The sequence below is a fragment of the Ornithorhynchus anatinus genome, chromosome X5 (assembly GCF_004115215.2).
Source record: "Ornithorhynchus anatinus isolate Pmale09 chromosome X5, mOrnAna1.pri.v4, whole genome shotgun sequence".
Taxonomy (NCBI): Eukaryota; Metazoa; Chordata; class Mammalia; order Monotremata; family Ornithorhynchidae; genus Ornithorhynchus; species Ornithorhynchus anatinus.
The window spans coordinates 40,818,443-40,839,792 of NC_041753.1; the positions used below are offsets into that span (position 1 = coordinate 40,818,443).

Sequence of the window (21,350 nt, forward strand, 5' to 3'; positions counted from 1 at the left end):
TGGGCATGTCACTCCCCTTCTTAAACAACTCCAGTGGTTGCCTATCAGCCTCCGCTCCAAACAAAAACTCCTCACTCTAGGCTTCAAGGCTCTCCATCACCTTGCCCCTTCCTACCTCTCCTCCCTTCTCTCTTTCTACCACCCACCCCGCACGCTCCGCTCCTCCGCCGCCCACCTCCTCGCCGTCCCTCGGTCTCGCCTATCCCGCCGTCGACCCCTGGGTCACGTCCTCCCGCGGTCCTGGAACGCCCTCCCTCCTCACCTCCGCCAAACTGATTCTCTTTCCCTCTTCAAAACCTTACTTAAAAATCACCTCCTCCAAGAGGCGTTCCCAGACTGAGCTCCTCTTCCCCCTCTACTCCCTCTGCCATCCCCCCTTTACCTCTCCGCAGCTAAAGCCTCATTTTCCCCTTTTCCCTCTGCTCCTCCACCTCTCCCTTCCCATCCCCACAGCACTGTACTCGTCCGCTCAACTGTATATATTTTCGTTACCCTATTTATTTTGTTAATGAATTGTACATCGCCTTGATTCTATTTAGTTGCCATTGTTTTTACGAGATGTTCTTCCCCTTGACGCTGTTTAGTGCCATTGTTCTTGTCTGTCCGTCTCCCCCGATTAGACTGTAAGCCCGTCAAACGGCAGGGACTGTCTCTATCTGTTGCCGACTTGTTCATCCCAAGCGCTTAGTACAGTGCTCTGCACATAGTAAGCGCTCAATAAATACTATTGAATGAATGAATCTGTGTGGAGTCCCAGGAGGAGTTGTAGTATGATTATGAAGCTTTGTAGGAAGCAGCAAAAGTAGATGCTTGTTCTGAGTTATGGTTTTAGTGTCCAACTTAAATTGAACACAGCTTTCTTCTTGTCTTCATAAAGTACTTTCTAGCAGGCCAACTCCAGCCAAACACCTCTTCACACCTTTGAACTTCTCTCTCCACCAGGGTCTTCTTTAATCATTTTTTTATAAATATGTTCACTTAAAAAAAATTGATTCAAGATTTCTTAATCCCAAAATTTTAGCCGGTGATGGATAGATCACAGCACCCTCTTGTGCTTTGGAATCTTTTAGTGATGTATTAGATTGTCAAGGTGTCAAACAATGATGGCTGTATCCCCTGGTTGTGTCATGGGTTATGCCTGTATAGTGCTCAGCTCCTCCTGTTAGTCCTCAATGAAATATTGGCAAAGTGATGTACTTGCAATAAATTTAGGTACAAAAAAACAATCTGTAAGGCCTAAGGTGAAATGTTTGTGTTGATTATTCCCAGACACAACAATATAAACCGACTTACAGGCAAGGAGGAAATCTCAAGTGGCTATTCAGTTGGAATAAAGATGGAAGGTAGCATGGCCTAGTGTGAGTCAGGATACCTGGGTTTTAGTTCCAGCTCTGTCCTGCCCTATGACCTTAGGCAAGACATTTGATCAATCATGTTTCTTGAGCACCTACTGTATGCAGAATGCTTGGGATTGTATAGCAGAGACCTTAAAATCTGCCTCTCTGGATCTGTTTTCTTACTTCATTTATGCATTCAACTATATTGAGTGCTTACTGTGGGCAGAGCACTGTACTAAGCTCTTGGAAGAGTACAACAGACATTCCCTGCCCACAATGAGCTTGCAGTCTAGAAGAGGAGACAGACATTATTATAAATTACCTGTGAAATGGGAAAAGGATAGCTGTTCTCCCTACCTCTTAGCTTGTGAGTCCCATGTGGGGCAGGAACTGAGTTCGGCCTGATCATCTTGTATCTACCCAGTACTTAACACAGTGCTTAGAATCTTCTAAGAACTTAGTAAAAACCAAAATTATTATAATGGTGAATACTGGTATACAGTTACATTTAGGCAGAATAATAATAATAATAATATTGGTATTTGTTAAGTGCTTACTATGTGCCGAGCACTGTTCTAAGCACTGGGGGAGATACAGGGTAATCAGGTTGTCCCATGTGGGGCTCACAGTTAATCCCCATTTTACAGATGAGGTAACTGAGGCACAGAGAAGTGAAGTGACTCGCTCACAGTCACACAGCTGACAAGTGGCAGAGCCGGGAGTCGAACCCATGACCTCTGACTCCGAAGCCCAGGCTCTTTCCATTGAGCCACGCTGCTTCCCTGCACTGATAAACAGGTTCTCAGAGAGAATTCAAGGGCAATGTTTGTACCACAATAGTCTAGATGATGCTATAGAAATTCAGGAACAGAGCCAAAACATGACTTTAATTTGTAAGAAACAGAAGGTTTTCAGGAAGAAAGTTTATAGTTGAGGTACCAGCTGAAGTGCAAACACTGATGAAATGTGGATGTTTCTCAGGCCAAAAAAAAAAGACTTCCTGCAGGTCGTAAATTAAAATCTTCTTTAGATGTAAATTGTTCATTACCATTTGTGACCTGATCAAATGTCTTTTCAGTGAAATGAGCTGATGTTCATGAATTATAATCATGTCCTTTCTTTAGGTCACCAAGCACAGGGATATATGCCACTTACAGGACATTCTGCATTAGGAAAAAATGAGACTTTAATTCTTCTAGTGCCCAAAGTCTTACATATGAGATATCTCAGAACCCTTTCTTAAGGGTTTAGGCTTTGAAAAATCAACCTAATTGGTATTCACTGGGCCTCTTTGGAACCAAACTTCATGACAGAATAATCCCAGAAGCCTAACTCTAGCCATAAATGGGTTTAAGTAGGAAGTCAACATTTTAATTTGTTTTTAATCTGTACTTAATATGAATCTCTAGATAAACTCTAAGCTGATATGATTCGTTGTAAATGATTTGAATTTCAAAGAAACTCTGAATTGAGGCTTATTTCCTTTCCTACGTATAGGGGAATTGGACTTTGTTGAGCCCAAAATTGAAATAGGAGTGTCTACATGGATTTAGAGGAGATTCCTCTTCCCTGTCCCCTGAGCACCACATAAAGATGGTACATCACCTCCAGTGGAGAGTTTGATACCATTCATTCATTCATTAGTATTTATTGAACGCTTACTATGTGCAGAGCACTGTACTAAGCGCTTGAAATGTACAATTAGGCAACAGATAGAGACAATCCCTGCCCAGTGACAGGCTCACAGTCTAACTGGGGGAGACAGACAGCAGAGCAAAACAGAACGAAACAAAAACAAGACATTATCACAATAAATAGAATCAAGGGGATGTACGCCTCTAACAAAATAGGGTTATAAATAATATATACTAATGAGCACAGTGCTAAGGGGAGGGGAAGGGGTAGGGGGAGGAGAAGAGGGAAAAAGGGGGAGCTCAGTCTGGGAAGGCCTCTTGGAGGAGGTGAGCTCTCAGTAGGGCTTTTAAGAGGGGAAAAGAGTTAGTTTGGCGGAGGTGAGGAGGGAGGGCATTCCAGGACAGCAGTAGGACGTGGGCCAGGGGACAGTGAGGAGGTGAGCGGCAGAGGAGTGGAGTATACAGAGTGGGCAGTAGAAAGAGAGAAGGGAGGTGAGGTAGGAGGGGCCAAGGTGATGGAGAGCTTTGAAGCCAAGAGTGAAGAGTTTTTGTTTCGTGCGGAGGTTGATAGGCAAAAGATGCACAGCCCAATTTAGGGGAGGTTTGTTTGCCAAATTAAAGTTGGGAGGCCCTGGGACAAGAACTGCAGTCCAGTTTCACTTGCCCTCTGTTTCTGTGAAAAGAGAGTTTGTGTCACTCAAATATGGGATAATTTGCAAGCCCTCCTGTATAACCTTCAAGGAAATGGCAAAAGGCAATGACAGAGAGAATACTGTATACCCCACATATCTGGCAATCCTACTTTAAGGAAATGCTAGAGAAGCAGTGTGGCCTGATGGATAGAGCACAGGCCTAGGAGTCAGAAGGACCTGGGTTCTAATCCCGGACCTGCCACTTGTTTGCTGTGTGACCTTGGGCACTTCTCTGTGCCTCAGTTTCCTCATCTATAAAATGTGAGTCCTGTGTGGGACCAGGGCCATGTCCAATCAGATTAGCTTGTATCTGCCCCAGTGCTCAGAACAGTGCCAGTTGCATAGTAACAAATACCACAGTTATTACTATTACATACCCTGTTGGTGATTTTTGCTGTGGACAGAGTCACTGCTGCCTCACTCTGTGACAGCTCCTAAGGCAGTTTAAAGAGCCAGGTGGGAAGGTGGCAATTACAGCAGGTGGAAAAGCCCTTGCAGCTACCCCAAGCAGAGATTGTCTAGCTGAAACAGTTCAAGGGAAGAGGTGGAGGGAGCTTGCCTTTATCACCCTTTCTTGATGCAAACTTGGGAGCATCGAATGGGAGAGTTGGATTCACATGTCTACAATGCTATTTGGTTTCCAAAATCTCAAGCCTACCTTACAAACCAGAGTTAATTAAGCCTTACAGATCCTCTGGAAAAAAAAAAAATCGGTAGGTGAGGAACAGATGAATCTCCTGTCTGCTTCTCTAGTGAAACCACCCAGCCAGAATTTTATAGCCACAGAGCAACAGACTACAACAATTTGGGATAGAAAATAAAAGTCTCCAAAGATTCTAGTGAAGACTGCTTGGGAACTGAGCAAGTCAGTCATAATTACAGGAACGGGCAAAATTCCAGGATGCTGTGATTTAAAACCTTCTCTTACAAAATGCTTCCTGACATTTTTAATGGTCTTAAGTAGTTTTGTGAAGGCAGTGTTTGCTTCAGCCTCATCTTCGATGAGCATTATCAAGGCTAAATGATAACGGATCACTTTGGAGATTCAGCACAAAAAAAATAATCTATGAGCTGAAACTAAATCTGAAGAAAAAACTGAGAAGCAAAGTAGCCTTGTAGAAAGAGCACGGGCCTGGGAGTCAGAGGACCTAGGTTCTAATTCTGACTCTGCCATTTGTCCTGCTGTGTGACTTTGGGCAAGTCACTTAACTTCTCTGTGCCTCAATTCCCTCACTGGCAAACTGTTCTTCCCCCTACTTAGAATGTGAACCCCATGTGGAACCTGAATAATAATAATGGTATTTGTTAAGCGCTTACTATGTGCAAAGCACTGTTCTAAGTGCTGGGGGGATACAAGGTGATCAGGTTGTCCCATGTGAGGCTCACAGTCAATCCCCATTTTACAGATGAGGCAACTGAGGCCCAGAGTAGTTAAGTGACTTACCCAAAATCACACAGCTGACAAGCGACAGAGCCGGGATTAGAACCCATGACCTCTGACTCCCAAGCCCGTGCTCTTTTCACTGAGCCACGCTGCTTCTCAATTATCTTGCCCCGGCACTTCGTACAGTTCCTGGCACATAACACTCAATAAATACCATTATTATTATCATGAAGTTACGTCCCATCCCATCCAGGAAACCCTGTATATAACCAAAGATAGAAATTGGCAACACAGGACATAAAGCAGCAGTTGAAATCTGCTGTCTTAGCAGTACACTGACCAATGGTCCATGGATAGACAAAGAAGTTGAAAACAGAATAAAAAAGGGCCAGCATTACCTTCGGAAGAGTCCCAGATAGATCATGGAGATCACAGGACATAGAGCTCAAGACCACTCTGTAAGGCTGTTGTGGAGTTACAACCTCTTATAAAGCTGTGAGACCTAGATTTACAACAGAAGGCACATCCAGCTTCCTGAACAGTTTCATCACCAACCAACACCACAAAGCAGAGCAAGTTTATTAACGAGGTCCTAAAACACAATCAGCTCACATTCATGAGTGTGACTGTTACACTGAGGAGTCTGTTGCACACTGAGCCTATGAAAATCCTATCTGGATCCATTACTTTCAGGTCTCATGCAGTTCAGGCTGAGCACTGTTCAAATTGCATTGGCTAAAAGAGGAAAGGAATGTCCTTCCAGCAGCAGGATACGTACTGCAATCATTTTTGAACTAGTGGTGATGGTGTGCATCGAGTCATCCACACTCTCCCACCCGATCCACTTATCTCTCTTTATGCCCAAGGACATAATGATGTAATTGGTAGGGAGAACAGATGCGGTCTGGGGTCACAGAGTAGAATATCTTTGAGATTTCAATGGCAGCACTTCACCACTGTGCCCTCCTCCGATTGGTAAATCATCTGTGAGTATGAGACAGTGACCTAGTCAAAGTCAGGGAAATCTTTTCTTCATTCTTACAAAAACAAGAAATGGCAAACAAAAACATCAGAATAAAATACTATGATTCAAAGACACAGTTATGAATAGTCTGAAAATAATAATAATGATAATGGTATTTGTTAAGCACTTACTATGTGTCAAGCGTTGTCCTAATGCTGGAAAGATTCAAGGTAATCGTGTTGGACACAGTCCATGTCCCACATGGGGTTCACAGTTTTCATCCCTATTTGACAGAGGAGGTAACTGAGGCCCAGAGAAGTTAAGCAACTTGCCCAGGATCACACAGCAGACATGTCAATCCCAGCTCCACTTGTGTGGCCTTGGGCAAGTCACTTGACTATGTGCCTCAGTTACCTCATCTGTAAAATGGGGATTAAGACTGAGTCCTTTGCGGGACAGGGACTATGTCCAACCTGATTTGCTTGTAGCCACCCCAGCACTTAGTACAGTGCCTGGTACATACTAAGTGCTTAACAAATATAAAAAAAAGTGGCAGAGCCAGGATTAGAACCCAGGTCCTTTTGACTCCCAGGCCTGTGCTCTGTCCCCTAGACATGTGACATAGCAGACAGACCAAACTTGGTGGCAATAATCAGGAGAGGAGTTGCTCTCTTTGAGCAAAGGCTCCGTGACAATTGGGATACCAAGAGACAGCTTTGAAACCAGGAACAGTGTGGGTGATGCTGCACAAGTCACTAACACTATAATCAATTCCTTCACGTGGGTTCTCAGTCCTTAAGTCTCTGTCACTAGACCAGGGCTTGGCCATCATTTATGAAGCAGATTCCAATATCTCCATCACTGTCATCATCACCCATCATCAGTGCAATCTGTTTTGCCTTAATGTGTTTTAATTATGTAATTTGAACCAAATATTTTTGGAGAATGAGGGAATATTCTTTCCATAGTGTGAGGGTCATGAAGAACACAACTTCCCTATTATGGAAGAATTGATTGTACCTTTTAAGTGAAGTCACCTGTAGTACTGCCTTAGTTGTCACACACCTTCTGTCCCTGTCTCTCAAAAGATTAGGAATCCTACTCAACTTAGTATGATCTGCAAATTTAATAAGGAGCTATCAATTTTGGCAACCAGGATAGCGATCAAGACATTGAAGTCATTAATAAAGAAACTGCCCTTAGGGAGCCTATTCTAAAAGCAAACGTACCTGTTACACTTGTTAGGTTTTTATGCTAGAGTTGAGGAGACCTCCGGTTAGCCTACACAGTGTCATCTCTGGAAAAAATATGTAAGGTGTTGGCAGGCTCAAGACAAGGTGAAAATGAGATTTTGGGATTGAGCCGGAGAAGTGGGAGGACAAGAAACAGCTTATTTTGTGTGTCCCCTGGCACGTTGAACCTCTTAGATTTCCCTGGAATGTGAAAATCCTTGGAAATACAGAACTTGTGGACATCATTTTAAATAATAGGAAACTTTGACAAAGGGGGAAATTTGTCACTCAGCATTGCCACTTGGTCAATCCAGTGTAAGGCTTTTGTTACCATTCCCCAATGTTTGTAGAGGAAGGGTAAATGATAGTATTTAGGTTGACAATATCAACTGTATTTAGTGAGCACCTAGTGTCTGCAGACCTACCCTAGGAACTTGGAGAATATATGAAAGAAAACATTCATTCAATTGTATTTGAGCACGGTGTACAGAGCACTGTACTAAGCGCTTGGAAAGTACAATTCAGCAGAGACAATTCCCGCCCACAGTGGGCTCACAATCTGGAAGGAGAGAAAAGGGCTGTCTGCCCCAACACACACAGTGGAACCAACACACCATGTTTCTTGTGCACCATGGGTATGAGGGATCCAAACTGAGAATACAGTCCGTTATTGGCATGACCCACAACTAGCATCTGCCCAGCTGAGGGCACTTAGGTATAAGGGGGAAACAGATGTGGGCTTGTTGTGAACCATGACCTTTTCTTCTACCTGGTACCTGTACATCAGACAATGTTCTTGCAACTTTACAACACTGTAGTTGGGGGAGAAGAGCACTAGATTTCCTCTACTGCATCTTACAATAAATCAATGGCACTGGAGTGTTGAAGTGCTGTATTAAGTGCTTGAGAGAGAGTACAGTAATAATGGTATCTGTTGTGCCAAGCACTATACTAAGCATTAGGGTGGATACAAGATAATTATGTCCCACCTGGGACTCACAGTTTAAGTAGGAGGGAGAATATTTTACAGACAAGGTAACAAACAGAAGTGAAATGACCTGCCCAAGGTCACACAGGAGACAAGTGGCAGAGCTGGGATTAGAACCCAGGTCCTTCTGACTTTCAGGCCCAGGCTCTATCCATCATTGAGTTGCTTGTGTCCTCATCCATTGTTGCATATCATCGTGGGGTAAAACAAAATTAAGGAACACAACACCTGCCTTCAAAGGGCTTACAGTGTAGCGGGAGAGAGTGTGACAAACCCAAGACAAAGGTTAGAGTGACTAATAATTAAGCACGCATATGATGGTAGTAGTTCACGGTGAAATGAACACAGATGAGGAACTGACAAAGAGTCATTCATTCAGTCATATTTATTAAGTGCTTACTGTGTGCAGAGCACTATACTAAGTGCTTGAAAAAGTACAACAATGAACAGTCAAAAGGACCTCTCCAAGCCCACACAAACACTGCTTGTTGTGCTATGGTTGTTGCTCCTGGTGGTATTTTTTTTTCCTCCTTGTCACTCCATTCTTCCCAAAAAAAGTCTCCCAGACATCTTCTCTTCCTGATCACAGTATGGTAGTGTGGCTTTTCTTTGGCAATTGATGCTCTGTTTTTTTGTTTTTCTGGGATTTTAGTGTTGCCTGAGGCTTTAAATATGAAAAACCACACCCCGCCCCCCCCAACAAACACCACATGCTTCATGTGCTCTTGATCACTATGCTTCTTGTCTTCCCCCCCTCACCCTCTTGGTCCAGCAATTAGCATTGTCAAGATTAACCCTCCTCACATTTAAGACCACCTGATTCCAACAGCCTCCACCACGCTTTCCAATCCTCCACCCAAGACCACCCATTTCAAAAATATAGCAACATTGTCAATAGCAGCACAGTAACCCCCACTGTATCCCCTCCTCAGGCTCCCACATACCCACAAGAGAATTCAAACAAAAACCATGGACATCAGAATTAGCCCTCTTCCACCCAGCCCAAGTTATGCACAAGTCATTAATCATACCCAAATCATTTCTGAATTGTCAACAGCAACACTTCCCCAATTGTCATCATTTTCATTATCAATATAATAAGCATAAATCATATCAACCACAAAAAAGTAACAAGAAATAGGAGGGCTAACATGAGCAGCCACAACCTGGACTCACCAGGCCCCAGAGGACCACACTCTGTCTCCTTCCCAAGGCAGTCTGAACCAGACAAGCCCCTCTCCCAGTCACACATAGGCCAAGAGAGCTTACAGAAGCTTCTGGGGCCTAAAAGAGGTAGTGCTGTTTTTTTCATTTGGAGCACCTGGGGAAGAAAGGAGCTCACTGGGCGGGGCAGGAGAAAGAGGGATTGCAGGTGTTGGGCATGAAAGGTGATTGCTACATTCCACACAGTAAGTGCCCAGGGTGGTGCTCTGTACAAGGTAGGTGCCCAGCAGAGCATTCCATGCACAATAGGTGCCCCTGATCCCTGCTCTACAGAAGCTTACATCTGAATGGTGAGAGGAAAGAGAATAAGAACAAGATGACTAACATACCAGATCGTAGCTATAGATAATAGACAGAGGAATAAATAAATTAAAAACTAATAAACAAATAAATACCCTGGCATTTTAGTAACTCTTGTCAAGCTCCCAAAATGGAAGCTGGAAACACTCAAATAGATATATGAACTGTGGATGTTCTTTACAAAAAAAAATTTATAAAACTGCATGGTTTGGACCCAATAAGGATAGTTGATGCTATTTCAAGGTGAGGAATCATAGGAAAAGGTGTGTAGTTGATAATTAAAGTTAATTTTAATACAAGCAGGGAACAGAGGCAAGTCTCTGATACTACCCTAAGATTTAGCCCTTTCACTTGGCAGTTTACAATTTCATTTTGGTGCTGGTTGACTTACTTCCTGTCACCCAGAAAAACCCTGATGCTTTCCTTCATTATTTTCTGAAGCACAGTGGAAACTACTCATCATACTTTAGTAAAGATGACTCTAATCTTCTCAAAGGTCCATCAAAGGAGACAATGATGACACATTTTGTTACTCTTCAACCACAGTCAGGGGCAAAGAAGAATCAAGGTAAAGGTTAATTTAAGGTTCTAGTGGACCCTGGGCAGAAAGCCCCTCAAGCCAAAGTTTGTTTCTCCTACTTCTCCCAAATGACATGTGCCCATATCTCTTCACCAATCCTCCTACATCTCCTCAGTACTGGCATGGGTTGTTTCTAGTCCAGAATATTAGCTGTGGAAAAAGGATTAGAATAGCCTAGTGGAAAAAGCGTGGCCTGCGAGTTCTCATCCCAGCTCTGTTGTTATCCTCCTGCTGTGATCTTGGGCAAGTCACTGAACGTCTCTGTGCCTCAGTTTTCCCTCCTGTAAAATGGGATTTCTAAACCTGTTCTCCCTTCTTCTTAGACTAGGAGCTCCATGTGGGTCAGGGACTGTGTCCAACCTGATTAATTTGTATCTACCCCAGTGTTTAGAACAGCATTTAACTCGAAAATGCTAAACAAATACCATAATCGTTAATTATTATTAAGAGGCTGGGGTTATTGTCAGGGTAGTCCTCGTGGATGCCCGATAGCGGTTCACCCCCCCCCGCCCCGTAACCATCAGCGGGGCTCTCTGAAGGTGATGGGTTGTAGCTCACCCACTGAGACCATGCCTTAATCCAGTCCTAGTCAGAGGACACATGGTTAAAAGGGGCCTTAGAGACTGGGGCATTTAGGATTAGCAGAAAAGAAGTCCTATTAAATTGTAAACTCAGTGGATTGTGAACTCTTGGAGCACAGGGTCTCATACTGAATATCATCAAAGTGCCCTGTACACAGAAGACACTCGAGGAGAGGCTGAACAAATACTGTCGATGATTGATGGCTGTTTAACTTTGCATCACCACTCTGGCAACTAAAGGGAGGAGGAATCTAATGTTGAAAATTAAAATAAACCTGAATCCCCAAGTTTTTCCACTCTCCAATTTCTAATCTTTCAGCCTGACATGATTAGTGGAGCAGAGGCAGAGGAGGTTTTCTCTGTATGAGTGCTTTATTTCTGTATTCTGAGGAGAGGAAAATAATGATTGGATGGATGCTAGGCTGATTTTTACCCAAGTGTTAGTGGTGAACCAAGCACCACCCTTTGGTTCTACTCAGATCCTACCTTGTCCTTTCTGATGTTCCCTGATATTTCCAAATAGAAAACCACAGAGGAAAAAAAGTGAAGATCTTAACTCAACCTTGGGATCAGTAGCTATGCCCTCTTCTGAGCACAAAGGGAAGACGAGAGTTCCACTGCCCCCCTCCTTTTCTTTATTCCTGCTGATTTGTGCCCAGATGAACCAGGGAATACCCATGAAGCTGCTTGCAGCCATTCTGACTGTTTAGAAGACTTTTGTTACATTTGCTTCCAAGCTGATAAAATAAAACCTCCAGGGGAGCACCAGCAGCTGCTCTGCCAGTCACAGAATTGCTGTATATATCTAAATGTCTCTTTCTCTCTCTCTCTGTATATATCTGTATATACATATATATATCTGCTGTATATATCTGTGTATATATATACAGAGGGAGAGAGAGAAATATGCCATTCTCCTCATAAAAATGTTCCCACCAAGCTTCAGTTTGAGGTTGTGAGCTGGGAACAAGTCCCATATGCATTCTTCATAGAAGTACCTCCTCACACAAAGGACCAAGACCACCAGAGCCAAGCTAACTACTGTCATAGTTGTACCTGTCATTGGGGGCCACAGTTCAGGCATCCCGACTAAGCCTCTGTGAGGGGAGGGTGGGGGGAACTCTCTCTCCCCCATTATCATCATGGCTCAGCTGGGAACTGAGGTAGGGTCTGGGAGGGAAGGGAACATGAGCATAAGTCTAAGAGAGGATTCTGGTCAATACCCTTTCTCCATTTGCATTCAAGGTGGGCTTGTGCAACAGGTGCAAAATTGTCTGGACTCAGTCCTGGTGACGGCCCCTCCCATTCCACCTAAAGGAGGGATAATCAGGCTGTGTTGCCGGGACACCATGACTTATGTTGCAAAGCAACCACCAGCTGTTATTATCCAGATGTGAAATCCCAAGGTGCAATCCTACTCATTGAGTCTGCCTTTTTTTGACTTTTGGTTTTCCCTTCTCTTTCCACATTGGGAAGCTTGGGAACTTTATGTTGTTTCTTCTGCTTGATCTACTCGCTAAAACTAAAAATAGTCTGCTCAGTTCTACATTCAACTGTGGCATATTCTGTGAACATTTTGCTGTAAACAGCATTCTTGTCCGCCAGAATGGGTGTTCTTGTTTCCATCTCAATAGCCCTGTCCTTTAAAGTTTGGAGCTTCCATACACTATATATTCTGACATTCCCAGAAGTTCTTTTTTTTTTTTACTGCAGAAATCACCTTTGATTACACCCTATTCAGCCCTTTGTTCAAGTAAACTTGTGGTAAGGCTGGAGTTAGGGTTGGATAGGCTGGCTTTTCCTCTTTACCATTTAATATCAGTTAATCAATCAATGGTATTTACTGACCACAATACAAGAGAGTTGGTAGTCACATTCTCTACTCACAAGGAGTTTACAGTCTAGAAGGGGAGACAGATATTAATGGAAATTAATAAGAATTATGGGTATGTATATAAGTGCTGCTAGGCTGTGGATGGATGAATATCAAGTGCTTAAAGGGCACACATAGATCCAAGTGCAAGGGTGATACAGAAGGGAGAGGGAGTAAAGGAAAGGGGGTGAGGGAAGGCCTCTTAGAAGAGGTGTGTTTTCAATAAGACTTTGAAAGGGTGAGAAAAAGAATAATTCAGACTGTGCAGTCAGAAGCCTCTCTGGATTGGGACATGGGGCATGCGCATAGTAAGTGCTTAACAAATACCATAAAAAAATCTGGCTTTTGACTAGCAATACGAGGCAGGAATGTTAGTAGTCAGTTGATTCTCTTCCCCTGTTTCCATTACATCTTCCTGGCACCATAGTTTGGGGGATTCAAATTGGATACTTTCCAATATTATTGATTGTGTTTGCACTAGTTTTTCATATGCGTAAGAACTTTTCCAGCCCTACCCAGTGATTAGTTTCTTCCACTCAATTCCCTAGATTAAAGTTTAATCTCCACTGTACAGTTGAGGCAATTGAGATTGCAGCAATAACAAAATTCAGACCTCTAGCCCTCTAAATCCTAATCTGCTTCTCAGGGCACAGTGACTCTGTCCCTCTCTTCTATTTTCTCTACAAAGAATCAAAACTGTCTTGCAGGTAAGTGTAGCCTGTGAAAATTTGCAAGCCCTTTTTCTCCTTCCTAGTAGCATGTCCATGAAGCATCTGATGGCAGTGATACTGCAAGCCTGAAGAAATGAATATCTTGTGATATAGGTCATGTTTTCCAGGTGTATTAGAGAAGATCTTAGTCATCAGATTCCTGGGGCGGAGGGGGGGTGGCGGGTGTGTTCATTTCTTTCAGGATTCCGACTGGTGAAACTGAACTAACTTTCACAGAATAAAAAATTGATTTTTTGAGAATTACTTTTGAAGGGCATCTTTCTGCTTCTGCCACAGACCTGTTATGGGTCTGAGTCATCCTACTAATTTTGTAAAGTTTCCAGGGTTTTTAACAGGATCTAAGGACATAATGAAATGCCACCAAAGGGCCCATAAAATGGCTGCTTAGTGAGCTCAGGGAAATAAGTGGTCTCTGTCATGTCCCTAGAGTATAAGTCTTTGCATTCTAGATGCAATTTGGAAAAACAAGGATTTGTAGACAGGGTAACGGAAGTGCCTCCAGGATGTACTCCCTTAAAGTAAGGGCTAGACAGGGCTAACCTTTAAATAGCATAAGTGTATATTTCCCTAGCCTATCTCCCCTTGTCACCAAAACAATAGGTCCTGTATCAAAACCCAAATTACCAGATCTAAAGTGTTATGAAATCCTTGTAAATTGAGTCTTAGATGGCATGGCAGTAGTGAAGATTACACTGCTGGCTTCCATATTACATTAATTTTTCTCTATGATTATTTATAGACTTAAGTAGCCTTTAGGACTATTGATCTAAGCACCTTTCCTTTGCACCAACTTTATATTACAGTAAAAAGAAAAAGGAAAACTTCAGACTTTGAGGTTCTGCAGAATCTAATGAGCCCTAATGAGCTGAAAGAATTCTAAAATTCTGTTAATTCAGCAGTGGAAAACAAATGCCCTTGCTTCCACATCTCTGGAGACAAACTGAAATCAAGGAAGTCAGAAGAGGGGATGAGCCTTGTGTGTTTTTTTTGGTTGTTATTGTTGTTGTTGTTCAAGGCTGTTGATTTTCCCACAAAACCTCTGGCAGAATATGATGAAAAATGGCAATTACTATGGTAGTGGAAACTTCAGAAGTCAGAGTGGGAATGCTCAGAAGGAAAATAAAGACCCTTTCCTGTATATCAAAAGACTAATGCCATTACAAATAAAAAGAGAAAATATGAGGATGCTAATGGTTTCACAGCATCAGAGAACTAGAGGGGTAGCCGGAACTTCCAGATAGGGCTACAACTAAAACACCTGAGACATAAAGCATAGAATCGTGCCCCTAAATATCTCCTGTTTTCTTTCAAAATGTCAAAATTGTAGGGAGATCTATGCTCTAATAGTGCAGAATTAAATTTTATAAATCCACATTGGTTAGCTTTTTGTTTTTTGAGTGAAATGGAAGTAAAACTACAGGGCACTGCAGGAAATATATCTCTTTCTCTCTAATGCACTCTCTCTCTCTCTCTCTCACTCACACACACACACACACACACACACGCCAAACTTCTCTGCTATCTTTCCAGCTTTGATACCACACTTGAGTATGCAGTAAATGCCCAGGCAACAATGAATATTCTAGGGCACAGTAAGCACCGTTCAAGGTTTGCCATTATGGGTGACCATTCTGAGTAGACAGGAGTTGAACAAAATGATTAAATAAGTCATTTCTGTCTCTGAATGTTGCTGACTTTGGCGAGTACCTTCCACTCATAAGACCATCTGTAATGAACTCTCTGGGCTTAGTCAGAAGACACTGCTCAAAGAGGTTTATAATTAAATAGTAATTAAAACATCATGTTGGTTTTATATATGGATCTAATCTGATTCAAAAATGAGAAAGGGATTGGGTGTTTATCCTGGGAGGAGGGGCTGACATATTGGCCATTCTGAGCCCTCCAGGACTATGATTGCTTTGTAGCTCCAGGCCCAACCCTGATGCAGACTTTTCTGTGCAGAAATGCCAACCATCATTTTAGGGACAGCCTGGGAAGCACATGAGTGTAAAAACATTGCTCTATTTTCCCTTTAGTTTTGCATAAACAGAGGCTATTTTACCAATGGAGAAACTCAGGCCCAGGGAGACCTAATGATTTGCCAAAAGTCACACAGGCAACTGGCAGTGGAGATGGAAAAAGACACCTGGTCTCAGTCCCTACTTCCTTAAGGTCACCCTCTTAAATGTGAGAATCACTGTTGGAACCACAGCTAGTTTGAATCTGAAATATATTCCATGACACTTTATATAACACAGGACAGATGAAAGAATATGTAGATACTGTAAAGAGGAAACTGGTGCACAAACTCCAAAACATTTCACAGTCTACAGTGAAAATTATTTGCCATTCCTATGTTTTCCAATCACTGCTGTCCCATTGACCCAAACATCTGACCATCTCATTTCTAGGTGCCCACTGATTTACTCAACCAGTCCACTTTCATCTCCAGCCTACATTCTCCATGCACCTATGTGTTATAACTTCCTTGTCCCTGACTGTCACTCTGTTACTTCTGAATCTTTGCCTAAACAGCCTCCAATGTTTGGAAAAAACTTACCTCCTCCTGTATAGTACATCACATCTCTCCCTTCCTCTAAATCACAACTTGAGGGCCACCACCTCTTAGAAAGTTTATCCGGTTTGCTTTAGACAATATAGATAGCTCCTTCCCCAATGTACTCATATAATTAGAATTTTATTTAAATGATATTTAGCACTCTCTCTGTGTATATATATATATTATCTATAACATATATATATAAAACATATTTGTAACAATGCCTGCTACTTACTCTAGGCTCAAACATACCTACCTACCTACTGTGATTCTGGTTCTTCTCAACCTAGCAGTCTCCTTGTTAATTTGGGAATGATTCATCAGAAGCTTGGAATTGCAAATCTTAATATTATTAAAGATAGACACCTGTCCTTGAGTGGCTCCTTTCCTAGGTTCAGCTCATTTTTTACTCTCTCTCAGAAAAGTGCAAGCCTCACCCACTGGAGGTCTTTGCAGACTGAGGACACTGCTGTTATATATTGTATTGCAGTTCTGCATGGTAATACTTTATGTAGCTGGATTGGAAAATAGGTCAGGTCCGAGGGTTTTGAAATGTTTAGGTTTGGATTGAGAAAGCAAGAATGTTTAGACATGTTTGAAGGGCATTTATTCATCCTATATGTAATTACCCCAAGTCTCCCTAGTCAGAAAATTTCCAGTGACTAGGCATATGTAAAACCAACACACTAAGGATCCCCAATCTTAGCTAAAAAGGGCAAACAGAAAGAACAAACAGCAGTGGTGTCAAGTAAACCCACTTAAAATAATAAAAAAGAACAATTTTCCCAGGCCATAGTGAAATAGAAAGAGCAATGAGGAGGTGCAGGTCCCAGGCTGCTTGCCCCCCCAGACCCCAGTTGCTGTCAGTGAGGAGCTGCTATTAAGGAGGAACCTTTTAAGGAGGAACTCATATCTTGGATGAGGTGAAGGGAAATAATACACCAATATGGGCTCAGAGGATGTCTGAACAAAGATACAGTGAGTCACAGAGAGAAAAAAAAGACAGGTGGAAATACCAAAAAACAGAAATAGAAAGATAGAGAAAAACAACAAAACATGGGGAAATGGAAGCAGAAAGGGATGTTCAAAGAGGTAGACAAAGGCAGAGATAATAGAGACATAGTCTGAGACAAAGGGTTAGAGAAAGGCAACAGAGAGACAGGGACTGAGACAGATTTGGAGAGACCAGAGACAGATTCAGAGAGTTCCAGAGACAGATATAAAGACAGAAATAGAGACTAAAAAAAGAGACACAGTCATAGAGACAAAAGCAGAGGCAAAATGAAAGTGAGAAAGATGCAGGCTGAGGGACGTACAGAGGCAGAAACAGGGACAAACACAAAAAGATAGAGAAAAAGACCAAGAAAGAAGGAAGAGATCACCAATAAAAATGAGATAAAGACACAGAGAGAGGCAGACAGAAAAAAAATAGAGAGACAGAGAAGGGGAAACAGACACTCATAGGCAGGGACAGAGACCCCACACAGAGGGATAGAGACAGTAAGACAGAAAGAGAGAAAGAAGGGAGGCTGAAGCAGAAGGCCTGGGACAAATACAAATGTGAGAAAAAGAGGATATACAAAAAGAAAGAACACCACAGTTTTGTGGCTTGTGATACCACAGAGAGACAGAGACGCACAAATAGAAATGTATAGTTAGCATATGCTCTGCACGGTTTGGATTTTGAGGCCACAGACATAGAATTATTGGGGATCTGGCTTGCCTAAATTCCAGATGTTTTAGAATCTTGTCAATGAAGTGCTTTAAAGAAAAGCACCCAACCTCTTTAAATTGGCCAAGTGAGCTAGGTGCTGCAGCCTGCCTGAAGTCCCAGCTGGGACCTCACAGTGTCTTCTGCTAAATAATAATAGTTTGTTTTTTTTAAATAGTATTTGTTAAGTGCTTACTATGTGCCAGGCACTGTTCTAAGCGCTGGGACAGATACAAAATAATCAGATCCCACATAGAGCTCACAGTCTAAGGAGGAGGGAGAACAGGTAATGAATTCCATTTTACAGATGAGGAAACCAAGGCATAGATAAGTAAAATGACTTGCCCAATGTCACACAGCAGGCAGAGCCAGAGCTAGCATCCCAGTCCCTGACTCCCAGGCCCGTGCTTTTGTTTTACTTTCACAGATGCACATCATACTCAGTAGGTGCTCCAGTGAATACCAATAACATCAGAAGCAGATCACCATTCACTTTGGTAGTTAAATAAGCATTTAAAGGGTGTCTTTTAAGGTTTGGCTTTCCTGGACCAGATTGGGTTTGGCTCTGTCCTGGCAGACCCCTAAATAGACATGCAGACAAAGACAGAAAAAACTGATAGAAAGATGTTGATAGGAAAGAGGGCTTGACTTGCTGAGTGGAAGGCAGATAAGCTTAGCCAATTGATTATGTGGGAGAAGGAGAGAGACTTGGGTATACCCGTTTTAAATTCATTCATTTGCAGAATTTAAATATTGATAATTGTCATTATTGTTATCAATTGAACCATGAACGCTTGAAGTGCACTCTCATCCACAGCAGTTACAGCATCATTTTCTTGACTGAATTTGTGTCGAAAGCAACGTTATACCAGGCTGCTGTATCGACTTAATCGATGGAACACAACCGCCACTCTTCCTTTTTAAAAGAGGACTTGGATTCTAGTTCCGGCTCATCAGGTTGCCTGCTGCGTGACCTTGGGCAAGTCATTTCACTTAATCTATGCCTCGGTTTTCTCATCTGTAGAATGGGATTCATTCCTTTTCAAAAGAGGGTGGGTGATGGTTGTGAAAGGTAGCCTTTCCAAACAGTTTCTCTTTAGGAGAAAACGGGGCTTTTATATTCTTAATGCCCGAGGGTGGGAAGAGCCTCAAACATCGACACAAACGGCGCCGCCTTCCTTCCCCGTTTTTTGCAATGGCAAGCCGGACTGAGGGGTCACCGGGAGAGCAGAGAGGAAAGGGCATTCGCCGCGACAAGTCGACGAGTCCTCCGTCCAGAAATGGAAGCGGAGAGAGGGAGCGGCAAGGAAAGGAGGGAGGGAAGGAGGAGGAGGAGGGACCGAGGGAAGGAAGGATCGAAGGAAGAAGGAAGGGACGGAAGGAGGGAGGAAGGAAGGGGCAGCGGGAAAGAGGGATGGAGAGAAGGAGGGACGGGGGACGGACGGAGGGAGGGAGAGAGAGATGGAGGGAGGGACGGAGAGACAGAGAGAGGGAGGGAGCGAGCGAAGAAGGGAGAGATGAGGTACCGGGGCGGGACACGGTGCAACCGCTTATCCCGCTTCTCAGCAACGAGAGCCCCCGGTTTGCAGCCGCCACTCACATGCCCACCCTCTACAGGACAGTTATGTCGGAGAGGGCCAGCAGCAGCAACAGCGGCGGCAACAAGACGGGTAGCTAGGGAACCTGCAAACACCTCCTCCGCTCCGCCCCGTCCCGCCCCCTTCCAGACATAGATTATAGGCTACAGACTTTTGAAAGAAAGAAGAGGAAAGGGTGGAAGGAGGTGGGCCGCGTAGGGGGTGGAAGATCTGGACTCAGGTGGGAGCCACTCCAGGTCTAAGAGGGGGAACCTGGACCAGCAAGGGGAACTGAGACGGCCGGACTGCCCAGCCAGAGCCTCGACATCATCATCTTTCGAAGCAGCTCCGGAGTCAGAGGTCGTGGGTTCTAATCCCACTCCAACGCTTGTCAGCTGTGTGACTTTAAGCAAGTCACTTAACTTCTCTGTAACTCAGTTACCTCATCTGTAAAATGGGGATTACGACTGTGAGCCCCACGTGGGACAACGTGATGACCTTGTATCTACCCCAGTTCTTAAAACAGTGCTTGGCACATAGTAGGTGCTTAACAAATACCATTATTATTATCTTTCTGGGAGGGGCAGGGGGTTGGGTTGTTATCCTGTCGGGCATTTTAGTTTTTGAGCTGAGTGCTTTTTGTTGTCTTCATTAACAGACAGTATAATTCTCCCCCGCGTATTCAAGCCTTCCTCCCATCAGTTGCCCCCACACACATTCATTCATTCATTCATTCATTAGTATTTATTGAGGGCTTACTATGTGCAGAGCACTGTACACATTGCTCCGTACACTTTCCCCTCTTGATGTGGGGTAACTCTCGAAGTCATTTGTCTGCTCTGCCATCTCAAACGGAGACCCTCCTTCCCCTCCTTCCCCCTCCCCCCGCCCCGCGCCCACACCCCTCAAGGAAAATGAAACTCCACTCCCGATTTAGAGCCGGACCCTAAAATCCATTCTCACCCTAAACTCCCAAATCTATTCAAATAGCTGTCCTTCCTTTTTGAAGACATCGTTGATGGTGAGATTTCCGTTTGAGTGTGCGTATGGCCACACCACCCTCTCACACCCACACCCACATCTACACATACCTCTTCTCCCCTACCCGCCAGTAGGGCAGCTTTTCTAGCCTCTTGCCCCAAATCGGGGTGAAAGGGGCATTAGACATCAAAGGGGCTGTCAAAAGAAGCTGGCTCCCAGCTAGGTCCCAAAAGCAGCTCTTCGCTTGCAAAGGGAGAAAAAAAAGCTAAACAAATAGTGAAGCAGGCTCCAGCACCCCCACTCCCAACTACCCCAAGGGAATCAACTTGGAAAGTAATCCAAACTTCAGCCTGCCTTATGGGAACGAGAGCAAAGGAAAATCTCTGCGTTATTAGCCAACATAAATCAGACAACAGTGCCAAACAAACGGAATGCCACAGCCAAGCAATTTTCCTGTCGGCCTGCCCGTGCCAACTTTCTTAAAAAGTGTCGCCCTGAGCAGGGTCGCTGGCTCCAGCCGGGATCAGAAAGTCACACGTAAGAGCAGTAGTGCGGAGCGGCAACTGAAAGATTCAATAGGAGTGCTGCACCTTTTAAGTGTGTTGTCATGGTGTCGGTGGGAGCCCTAGATTCATGCGCTCACTTTCGAACTCCGGATGGAGAATGCGGACCAAAAAATACGTCGGGCATCTCTTACCGCGTAAGCACCTCTTCAGGTTAAACACGAATGCTTTATCTCCTCCCTGATATCAAACCCTTTCAGTCCAGTAGAAGTGGGTGTTGCTGATTTCCAGTTCTTGACCCCTCCCTTCTTCCCCGAACACACACACACACCTACACACACCTACACACACACATACACACCCCCCACACACACCACAGTCTTTGTTTCTGAGCTCGTTCCGAAATATGATGTAATTGTAGACTCAAGTCTTTCTTTTCAAGACTTCCCACTCCGCCACTGCCACTTGCAGTCATCCACACACATAAGCTCCTTGTCT

The 21,350-nt window shown here is 43.6% G+C and overlaps 1 long non-coding RNA gene across 1 annotated transcript in view; it reads right to left on the reverse strand.

Annotated features, from left to right (window-relative positions):
- The window catches only part of LOC114807903, an 87,547-nt gene extending 78,055 nt beyond the window's left edge, over window positions 1–9,492 (reverse strand). Inside the window, exon 1 of the long non-coding RNA XR_003755915.2 lies at window positions 9,408–9,492. This is a non-coding gene — a long non-coding RNA (uncharacterized LOC114807903). The remainder of the gene's footprint in view (window positions 1–9,407) is intronic.
- Between the last annotated feature and the right edge of the window lie 11,858 nt (window positions 9,493–21,350).